General features: G+C 33.9%; 1 protein-coding gene across 1 annotated transcript in view; it reads right to left on the reverse strand.

Moving 5' to 3' along the window:
- The window catches only part of BMP5 (bone morphogenetic protein 5), a 117,282-nt gene that overhangs the window by 24,977 nt on the left and 80,233 nt on the right, over positions 1-12,072 (reverse strand). The window lies entirely within an intron of this gene.

Genomic DNA, 12,072 nt, shown 5'->3' on the forward strand with positions numbered 1-12,072 from the left:
AATGCAGTTACTTGGGAATTTATGAGTGTCTAAAGGAAACATTCTTTTTTACCAGCTTATATGATATATTATTCAAAAAGAACTTTTATCATACAGAAAAACATAGTTCATTAAATGTTTGACCTTCCCTTTCAATTTGATACATGAACCTGTGAAATGATCATAAGCTATGTCTAGAATCTTTAGAATAGTCAAGGACTACCAAAATGGAGGAGAAATAAATCATTTTGACACTTAATAAAGAGAAAGAGTGAAAGGAATTAAATGTGTTTTCCAAAATACATAGTGAAGGCCTGATACTGAATACGTAATGTATATACCATGATAAGTGTCTACTTTTTGCCAAAAAAAGAAAAAAAAGTGGAATTAAGACATTTGGGACTTAGTTCTTTCCTTCACATATGAAGATTGGATCACAAAACATTCTTCTGAGCAAAGAGAAGCAGAATCTTTCTTCACTTTTTCTCATGTCTCTGGCAACAGCAGAATGTGAGCTGGCCTGCCCCACATAAGGGACCAAGTGAGACCTCACGCCACTATGATTTCATGGTGGAGCCCAGAGCAAAAGCATCCTTCTGACCTGCCCACATGCAAAATAACAGTTGGGTTCCCAGGTGTTTATCTTTTGGTCAGCATGGGTCAGAAGCAAATCTGATCTCACAGCCTAAATAGAACTATCATGTTTCGATCAGTTTATCACCGCACAGAGAAATCATCTGAATACCTCCACTCATAAATAGAGCTGGTACCCAAAAGTCATAAGAAGCAAGCCTTTCAAAAGCATCAGGGAAATTGGGATTTGGGAAGGTGAGCCAGTTCAGTCCTTCTGAAGTTAAGAAAGAAGCAACAGCTGCCATTTTGAAGCTTGGTAATTTATCAGTTGTTTTACATACATCATCTTATGTACTCCTCCCCAAAAAACAATGGTTACATTTTTAAAATGAATAAAATAAGGCTCAGACAAGGGTCATGCTTTTAACTCAGCCCTGTCGACCCTAAGTACTACCCTATTCCTTTAAGTACACAGAGTTCCCCTTTGTTAGAGATTGTTTAGGGCTGATGCTTTCCTGTTGGGTCTCTGCTCCCCACCTTGAAAAGATTGGAGGAATCCATCCATCTCCTGGGTCTGGCAGTTATACACATATTGTGTTTGTCAAGGACACTGTGGTAGCTGCTGGTTTTGTGATGTTTAAGGTCAGACTTTCCTTCATAAGTGGGAAGACCATTCAACACTCCTTCCAACCATGACAACACAGGTGGTCCCCCCCTACTTTCCATTTCCCTCAAATTGAAACTTGACAAGTTCGACTACAGAGAAGTTGGAATCCATGTTCAAGGAGCTGAGACATGTAATTTCCCTATCAACGTATTTTCCATCTAATTTCAAGTTTTGATCCCCACTTGTAATATATACCGTTGGCTTTGGTGGGTAGATGCTTTGGTTTGTTTTGGTTTTCCTTTGTCCCTGTGAGTCTACACCAGTTGAGTCAAAGTTTAGCCTCAGCACCAGTGACTGCTGATGCCTTAAAAGACTAAAGGCTCTCTCTTCTTCCCATTGTGCTCTGTACTCATGAAGCAAAACCAGCACTGCCCTTGTTCTGCAATATGTCTTTAAGAAATATGTTCAGCGATGTTAAACTTATAGGGGAAAGAACAATGAAAGAGACGGAGTTAACTCTGAACGATGAGAATACAGAGAATCTCATATTCTGCATGGCCCCAAATCAATACTACCATGAACATATTTACCCCTCATATCATTAGTCAAAGCAGAGTTAGAGCCTAGAATAGAGAATATAACAAACAACAAAAACTGGAATATGTTTCTGACCTTGGGATTTGTTTGGCAAGATGGGTGCTCCACAGTTACTGTTTTGAATTAGGGAAAATCCAAAACAGAAATACAGATGTCGCCAAACACTTCCATATCCCTTTTCATTAAGGGAAATCTAAAAAATGGTAAAATACCTCTTTCACCAGATAATGAAGGAGGACTAACTCCTGTTTTATCCGCTTACTTTAAATCATTGATTTCAAAATTCTTTTTCATGTATGTTTTTAGGTTGTGATGCTAAAATTTGGATAAGCAAATGATGTTTACCAAATGGCTCTCATTCAAATGTAAACATATTATAACTTAAAACAAGGAAGTTGCCTTTAAAACCTGGTTTTAAAACATTGTATATATAATAGACATAGTAAAACAGCAAATCCAAGTTTTCCAATTTATTACTGATTATATTCTATAGTCAAATCTATTTTTAAAGAAAAACCATTTTCTCTCTACCAATCATTATACAAAATTAAACTAGGCTCTGGACGCCCATTTCAGAGTACCAACCAGAGAAAAATACAATAGAGATAACAAAATGGATATAGATATTTAAAAAGAAACCAGCATCATGATTCTTCATTTTCTAAAGAACTAAGGCATCTGTAAATTACATTCAAACCATTTTGTTCAAAATATGAAGTTTTAGCAAAGCAGTTATGGCTCACCCTCTGCTCATAGGGAAACAAAGTTAAAAAGCAAAGCTAAACACAGTGAAAAATTAAAAATGTGTTTTATTTCCCAGAGATTTTTCTTTTCAATTTTTTGAGGAAAAAATTACCTCAATATGTGCTCCCAAAAATACAATTCAGGGAGTCCTCTTTAGGGCTGGAATAATACCAGGTCACCTTCAGCCTTGATGCTGGGAAGGGGGAATGGCGAGATGAGAGAAAGGAAGAATTTCATCCAGACTTTTTGCAAAATAATCAATTAATATGTTTTGGAAACTGCATGCTTGACTAGCATGCAGTTTGCTGCACCGTGATTGAAACTACAAACTTGAGTACCGGTTGACACTTACAAAGGATGGTGGGGGAGGTAGACATGAGGATTCTATGATGGGGAGTGTGGATTAAAGACAGTAAAACAGAGGAGAGAAAACAGAGAAGGAGAACCTAGCAAAATACATTAGTGAGCAACACAGGGCACAAAAGGAGGGGGACATTCATTACAGAATTCAAAATAAATTAAATTTGGCTAAATTTAATTACATGTTGAAGCTGATCACTGGAAGGAAAATAGTTACTTTCTTTCTTCTTTTCAGTCTATAAATTTATCAAATTAATGATAATTGTGTAAGGAGCTAAAAGAAATACTGAAGTAGTTAGATTTTAAAAAAACAAAAAAATATGGTAAAAATGCTGTCACCTGTTGTGGGTCAGATCACAGTTAAATTCCAGACAGAAAATATAAAAACCCAAAGGTAATTACCAACAGATCCAACATAAAGTTCAATTTTGTTCTATAACAATCATTATTAATAGCATGTCCTGTTTGGAAATTATAAAAATGCATTAACTTTTTTCAGTTTGGAATTTATATAAAATTCATATCATTTGTGAGGTCATAGTGTATAAGATCTGGATCTGGAAGATCTGGAAAACACATCATTTTTAGGTTCAAGGGTAAGATTCTTGAGCTTTCTAAGGCTGTTTCCTTGTGTACAAAATGGGAAAATAGTAAAGATAAAGTAGACATTCCACTTAAAAAGCTCACCAAATGACTGGCATCTAATACGCTCAGGAAATATTAGGTCCCGTTAGTTATTAATATTATTTTGATTGACCACCACAGCAAATACATGGTTTGAATATTTATTTTATATGAACTACAGATGAACCTAGCAAATAAAACCTGAATTAATCATGAAAACTAAAAAATACGAAATATTAGCATGGAAGAAAAAAAAAGTACTGCCAAAATCAGGGTTTAAAAAAAGCAGCTATTTGTATAGACAGAAAATAATTTTTGCTAAGTTGAGTGAGTTTGAAATACATAAAGTATAGTTTATAAAAATCGTATATGACTAAGAGAATTAATAAGAACTTAGGTTGAACAAAGTAGAAATTTAACAGTGCTCCTATATTTATGTTTAGTTCTCTAGCCATGAAAGGCATATTGATGATTTTGCTCATTTTTATGCAGTGGGAAAGGAGCAAAAATCTGAGCACACTGGAAGGATCTATGTTCTCTGATGTGCTTTAAGATATTACACAAGTTAGAAAATCCATAAGTCACAGCTTACGTGGGTTTGGAAAATTAACAAATACTGATCTTAAACCCCAGAGGAAATCTATGGCATATTTATTTTCAGTAGAAATCTAGTCATTTTTACCATAAAGATACAGGAATTCTTCTCAGTGGAAACTCTTCTGAATCATTCACATAAAATGACCAAGGCGGTTGTTTTGCTTAGCTATCTTTTAAATCTCTCTTATGGCTTGATTCATATCAAAAAAAAAAAAAGACTTTCTTAGAAACTGACATATTGCCATAGATTTATTTATGTTTTAGTGTTTTTAAAATTCTATAGAAATATGATAGAAACAGAAGCCATTTTAAAACGTTCTGGAGAAATTTAGATAAAGTTTTACATTTCGTTATGATACTGAAAAATATATTGTGGCACTTAAAGAAAAAGAAAATATAATTATACTTAAATGTTGTATAAGAGCTCTCTAGACACCTTAATAATTATAGATGTTCAGCTATGAACTTATCTGATCCTTCACGTGATCAGTTGGGAATTTGTTTATGCCTGGGTATTACCCCTCTTTGTATACACCCACGCACACAAACACACACACACATTTACCCCAAAAGATGTCTAATATTTCTTACTTCCCTTTATCCATTTCTCCATCTCTGATTTTATATAATATCTTAAGTTTTGGTTTGAATGAAACTATTTAATACCAAGCTCCTTAAGATGGTACATATCTATTCACGGTACCCTCTCTGAATATAATATTTATATGTGTATAATGCTTAAAGTGTAAATATATAAATTAAAATTACCTGAGAAATTATCACAGGCAATATAATAATCCCCAGACAAAAGGTCAAATAAATAGTGAATTCTTCTAGTCACACGAGCTCATTCCCTCACAATACAAATAATTACATAGCCATTAACTCCCAGGTCTTAGGCACTTTATTCTTATGCCTTCAATCTGCCCTTTTCACACATTGATTTAATTTCTGGACTACAGGGAAAATTTAATTTTACTTATTCACTGTATTTATTTAAGTATTTGAAGATAACTATTCTTCAACTGTCCTCCTAATTTATTCTTAAATATTCATCCAAAAGTCAAGCAGGTATACTCTAATTATCCTCAGCATTAAACATAAAGAAGTACTTCATTTATACTAATATTTATGTAAAACAAACATAGGAGTATATGTTCCTTTTTCCTATCAGAACATTTAGCAAGATATGCGATTTTTGCAGTTTCTTGGAAGTAGAGACTCTCATTTATTTGTTTGAAACCAATTGTCAGCACCATAAATTCAGCAACAGGGAGCCATATGGTTTTATGAACAAAAAAGACTTAATTGCTTTAAAAGATAAAGTTCAGATAAGGGAAGAGAATATTATCAAATCTCAAAATATTTAAGAGATCCTCCGATAAGTGGACATAATTCAACTTTTTGAACTGAGATACATAATAATGAGAAACTGTAGTCAAAACAGCCGGACAAAAAGAAAAATATCACCCTTGATCTCTGAATTTCTTCTGCTACTTATTAGCACTATGTCAGCTGATATTCAGATTAACCAGCCACATAGATCATTTGACCCTTGAGACAGATAAATAGTCATCTGACAACACAAGGGCTTAATTTGGAAAATTTTCCCCCGAGTTAAAAAAGACTGTGTTTGGGAATCTGAGGATAACACAGCAAACTTATTTAATCAGATACTTGCATTGAAAAGCAGCAGATTCCAGGACTTAACTAAATTTAAGCAGATATCTCATTAAGAACTCCTCATCTCTCTCAGAGAGATGCTCACATTTAATAAAAGTAAAAGAATATCAAGTTAGTAACTCACATATTAATTTAATATATAATGACATGAGGACTTTAGATTATAAACTAGATTTTTCTAATTAGGAGTATATATTCTGTAATTCGAAAGATGTCATGGAATTTTTGAAAAATCTGATTTAAGACAGCATATTTAGAAGCTACCACAGCATATTGCAATTTTGGAGAAAAATTTTATCAGTGCTTTAAACTACTCTTCACATAATAAGGAACAATAGAAATAAGCAACAGTTCAAGGTTGTAGAAAAAGAAAACCTAATCCCATTTCTTATTAATGTAGGTGTGGCAGTTGTCAATTTGCAAGAATGAGCCCCAAAATTCCAAGTGGAAAGGTAGAGAACATGGCAAAACCCTGGGTAATAAAAGTTTTAAAATACTCACTTTCAGTTTAATTGTACTGATAACTGAAGTTAAGACCCTTTTTATAATTTGAATAATAATGTTGGTGGAAATAAAAGAGGATGAAATTGTTGGTGCTTTTAGAAAAGCTCTGAAATATCAATATATTTATGTACATATATAATTTCTAAAAATGGAAGGAAGAAAACTTTTGTGTACTAACAAGCAAAAAAATAAATAAAAAGCTATAACTTTACCCCTTTACAATGTCTGGGAAATATAGCTGCTAACCAACACGGGCTATATCCTGAGGAGGCAATAATTACAATGGTTTGTTTCCTTGACTTTCAAAGAGGTCTTCTATGATGTGTTTCCAATCAATTCATAGAGTATCTTCATTTTCTGATTTTTTTTATGGGAAATATCACTTATGTAGTGGGGATTTTATGCAATTTGCTAAAAAAGTTAGCACAACATATATTAGGAGTTCTTGGGTCCCACACTTTAAAAAAGACGATCAATGTTTTTTAACCATGTTTTCTATGAGCATTAAACTACTGCTTGTAAGAAGCCATGTTGATGTGTAATGTTTGCTAATAGGTTTATGAAGCCAAATGATAGTAATTTACACTGAGGCATCTCTGGGTTGAAAATTTTTTCTGATAGTTATGTACGCCAGCCTTTAATCAATTATCCTCATATATTACCCTATAACAAGGGTCGTTATCCTTATATTCATTGATGCAGTTAGTTATCTCAAAAATAATCATGTCACTTTTTTATAAGAATAAAATTGTTGGGCCTCAAGAAAACTACCATATTAAGTACTAATAATTTGATATTCTCCAGTGCCTATGAAGACCTAGCCAATATAAGCAATCAATTGATCATGACACATATCTCTGAATGTTCATTTCTGTTGGCTTCATACCCTAGATCAGAGGTATTTAAAAGCTTCCTACCAATAATCATTTCATCAACCAAAATTATTAGACTTGCGCCTAATAACATAACTATACACTATGCTTCCAACTCAAGATTTAAGAACATATATCAACAATCTTACCTCTCTCCGGTGGACTATCATTTGTGAATTTATCTAAAGTCTTATTAAATCATCTGTAAAATCTCCACAATGAAAGAAGTGATCCTAATTTAAGGAGTACCATGTAGAGTTAATTCTCTATGCATTTTCTCTTTCAGTTCAACTCAAACACCTTTATTCCTGTCTCACCATGTTCCGGGTACTATTGCTTAATATAGTCTCACACTGTCCTTGGAAGGTAATTACCATTACACTCATTTAATTAACGCTATGGCTAAAATGTAAAGTATTTTGGCAGAGCCAAGATTTGAATCTAGTTTTCCTAACGATTTCTCTTAGAATTTATATTTCCAAAATGGAGGGATCAATTCTATTCCTTTATTCTCTTTATTTAAATTAAGTATCAAAACCTTAAACTCTAAGTTATAACAATAACTATAAATTTCTTTATATTATATTTAAGCATTAATGATAATGAATTTAATTTGATAGTTTCATACCTCTGAAATCTTTTTTTCTTTCTTGATTTGGCTACAAAATTTAGTGAAACTTTGAAATCTCTGACTTTAAATCTGAATTTTTACCTTGATACGCTTGGAAATTACGCCACAACTTTGTCCAAAGAAAAACGGATTTTAGAGTCTTATTAAAAAAGAACCTTATACTGTTTCTTGGACATTGAACAATACTCTGACAAAACAACATTTTGATGACTTGAATACAAATGAATCAGAAACATACGGATTGAATTTTCCTTGACATATAAGTGGGTTTGAATAGAAAGGAAAAAGTCATTGGCAAAATTTACTCTGAGTATTGCCAAACCTAAAATGTCTGAAAACATAGGGTTTTTAAAAAGACATTCTAATGATCCCAAAAATACTATCTTTGTTTTTCCATCTCTAAATTATTCTATAAACCCAAATTTGAAAAAAATGAATTAATTTACTTGGAAGGTTTAAACTATATAAAGCATCAAACAATGGAAAATTACACTGTTTGGGGAGAAAACCCAAGTCTTAAAAGCTAGATTAAATTGCTATCTGGGTAATAAACTCTGTGTATGTGTATATATATATATATATATATATAGGACATATGTATAGTAGATATATATATAGGATATAAATATATATATAGGATATGATACCAATTACTGTAGTTTTATTAACAATTTTAATAAGGATCTAACAAGCCAGGTAATTAATGTATGTTTATAATTTAGGGACCTGAACATCTTAAATTATAAGACAGACCTAAATCTACTCATTTGCTGCTAAAAAAAGAGTACCTATTTTATCATAGAGGGTTATTAACCACCATGAGGGAGTGTTAGAAAATTCTGAAACTGATTTAGCACAATTGGATACAACCACTTGTATGGAATTTCTAGATTTTGCCGTTAAGAAGCAGCAATGTTTCCTTTCCATTTGCTTGCTCATATGTTTGCTTTATTTAGCTGAAACAGACATTTGGAACTCAGAGAATTATCTATTCTGCATGAAAAAAATCAATAGACTATCCTTAAACTCTCCTGCCAAATCCATGGCAGTTCACTTATCAAATTTCTAAAAAGAATATTTTACAAACTGACGTACTTTCCACAGGTCCTCTGAGGAATCATGATGCTACTTTTGATTTCAACAGTCTTTTGATTTCCAAATATATTTAGATCTCTTAGCTATTTTTTCTTTGTGGAAGCAAGATAAACAAAATTTATTAACTTATATCACTGACTTTCTCCTCACCTTATGATTGAAACGATTTTAATCTGTACCATGGTTTGTGGTATAAAATTCAGTGTTACACCAAATTGGTTTGGTTAATAATCACCCCAATTTACAGTTTGGAATGTCTTCTTAAGAGTAACATGTTCGGGCTTCCCTGGTGGCACAGTGGTTGAGAGTCTGCCTGCCAATGCAGGGGACACGGGTTCGTGCACTGGTCCGGGAGGATCCCACATGCCGCGGAGCGGCTGGGCCCGTGAGCCATGGCCACTGAGCCTGCGTGTCCAGAGCCTGTGCTCCGCAACGGGAGAGGCCACAACAGTGAGAGGCCCGCGTACCGCAAAAAAAAAAAAAAAAAGTAACATGTTCATATATGTAAAATAGATAAACAACAAGATCCTGCTGTATAGCACAGGGAACTATATTCTATATCCTGTAATAAACCATAATGGAAAAGAATATGAAAAAGTATATATATATATATATATATATATATATATATATATATATATATATATAACTGAATCACTTTACTGAACACCAGAAACTAACACAACATTGTAAATCCACTATCAATTAAAAAAAAAGGAGTAACATGTTCAATGACAGGTGGTCCATAAGAGCCTTTTAAGTCACAAACTCATTCAACAATCATTCAAAACATGTTTTTAATACCTACAACCTGCACGGTGCCAAGTACCAAGGGTACCATTGTGAACCAGAAATACACATCCATGACCTTATGAAATGGATATTCATTCAAATATGTAATCATGAAAGTGTTACTCTGATCGATTAAAGCAGCAAGTCTAGTTCTTTAATGACCTGTGGTCAAGTTACAAGAATATACACATAAATTAGATGTCATGTGCCTTCCATCATTTGTCTCCAAATCACTTTCCTAATAGCATCTGCAATCATATTTATACATGAAAGCTGTTCTAGCCAAATCTGGACTGCAGAATGTTCTAGACAACACCATGCCTTTTTGCCGTTCTATGTATTTACTCACATTGTTTCCTCATCCAGGAACTACCTCTCTCCTCCTTTCTCACCACCACACCCTCTCCCTCCTCATCTTCATTTCTTGAAATCTTACCCAGCTGACCTAGCCCAGAAGTTACATGGACCACAGTTCTTTGGCTCCATTTGGACTTAACCATCTCCTTACGTTTCCTATAGTGTCTTAATTATATCACTATTTTTAGGATTTAGGGCACTTTAGTCTTTCTTAAGTAGCTATATTTGTCTGTCTCCCAGGTCATTGTCTCCTTAACACTTTGTCTTGCATGAATAGACACTCGAAGATTTTATGTCGAACAAATGAATAAATGAATAATAGTCAACAAATGAATTTGAAAGGAGACTTTCCTGAGTTCCATTTTTTCACGACTTCCAATTACTTTTGCTGAGAAGTAAGCATATTCAGATTCCATTGTTGCAAATAAAAAGTGATCTGTCTGCTCTGGCTTAAATACAAAAGGCCAGCTTGTCTAGCATATTTAATCATTTTAATATTTTCATATCAGACAATATTAAAGAACCAAAGAAGAGCAACAAAAGGCTGTGTATCTCAAACCTAACTTTTAAAAAAAGAATTTGGAAAACTTTGAAAGAAGTGAAATGTTAGTTTATTTTAGGCTCCAAAAAATCACATAAATAATATGTCATTTAAAGTAAAATTACCCCTAAAATATAAGAGAAATCAATCAAAGGAAAAGGATAAACAAAATATAAAGTAGTTCTCAGAGAGAAAAGGATGACTTGAAAGCAAGTTAGAACTAAATAATATAGGGCCCTCCAATTTCTTCCCCTAGATACAGCTTCCTGATCTTTAAAAGACTGTAGCTCGAATTTGCTCACTGTTCTGCACTCAGAGTCCATTGGACTCTTAGTGTGTAGCGAAGTGCATTCAATAATATTATGTGCTGACTACCTCATGCCTCACTCAACTGCAAGCCTCGTGAAGCCATCTCTGTACTTGCTCACTATTTTATCTCCAGCATCAAGCCAAGCACACAGCACATCGCTACTCGGTGAGCATTTCTGAGCATAAGAATAACATCTGGAGCTTCTCAAAAAAGATTTCCTATAGACCTGTGGACTAAGAATGACACCTGCCATATCAGTAAACAAAGGATGTTGCAGCCAACAAGCTGCAGCCACCCCAATGGTGAGCCCTGAGGGAAGTTGGAGTGGAAACAGGATGCCCACCATCAAACCATCAGCCACTGCAGCTGCTCCCTGATGGTGCACCCTGAGGAGACTCAGGATGAGAAAGCGCATGATACTGACCCCAGACAGCTGAGATGCATATCAAAGGAATGATTTCAGACTCTTGCATCTTCCCATATATAAATCTCTTAACTTGAGATGCCTGGTTTTCTTTAATTAACAATAATCTTTTGATGTTCTGACTACCTGGTCTTTGTTGTAAAAACTCCTGTATATCCTGGCTCCTCCCCTACCTCTTTGGAGCTCTCCTTTAGAGCTATCTGAGAGGCTGTGTCCTGGGCTTAAGTCCCCAGTTTTGTCCACCAAGTAAAATATAACTCTCAACTTTTAGGTTGTGCTTTTTTTTTTTTTTTTCAGTCAACAGATCCCTCCCAGAAGTGATTCTGGAGCTGTTGACTTTGACCAAATATTATAATATGTTAAGACCTAACTCAGTATCATTTTCTGCAGTTTTTTATGACTCTTTTGTTCCATCCCCATCCTCCTCTGTATTATAGTAGGTCCTTTGTCTGTTTCCCTATCATCTATTTTGATATATATTTCTTTTTATAAATCAGGTTTTTGAGACATACTTTGAATATGGTAATATCCATTCTTCTTTAGTGTACAGTTCTATACATTTTTACAGATTATATAGTTGTGTAACCACCACAAAATCAAGACATAGATCCATGGCATTTTATACATCGCTTTCTTTTGGTATTGTTATATCACAGTTGTTCTACTTGTTTGCATATATGTCTTCAACACAAGACTAAAAACTGCAAGAGCAGGAACAGAACTTAATTCTTTACCCCCCACACCCACTGCAGAGCCTGACAATAAACGTGTGTTCGGTAATG

This window comes from Delphinus delphis, chromosome 10 (genome assembly GCF_949987515.2).
Source record: "Delphinus delphis chromosome 10, mDelDel1.2, whole genome shotgun sequence".
Classification (NCBI taxonomy): Eukaryota; Metazoa; Chordata; class Mammalia; order Artiodactyla; family Delphinidae; genus Delphinus; species Delphinus delphis.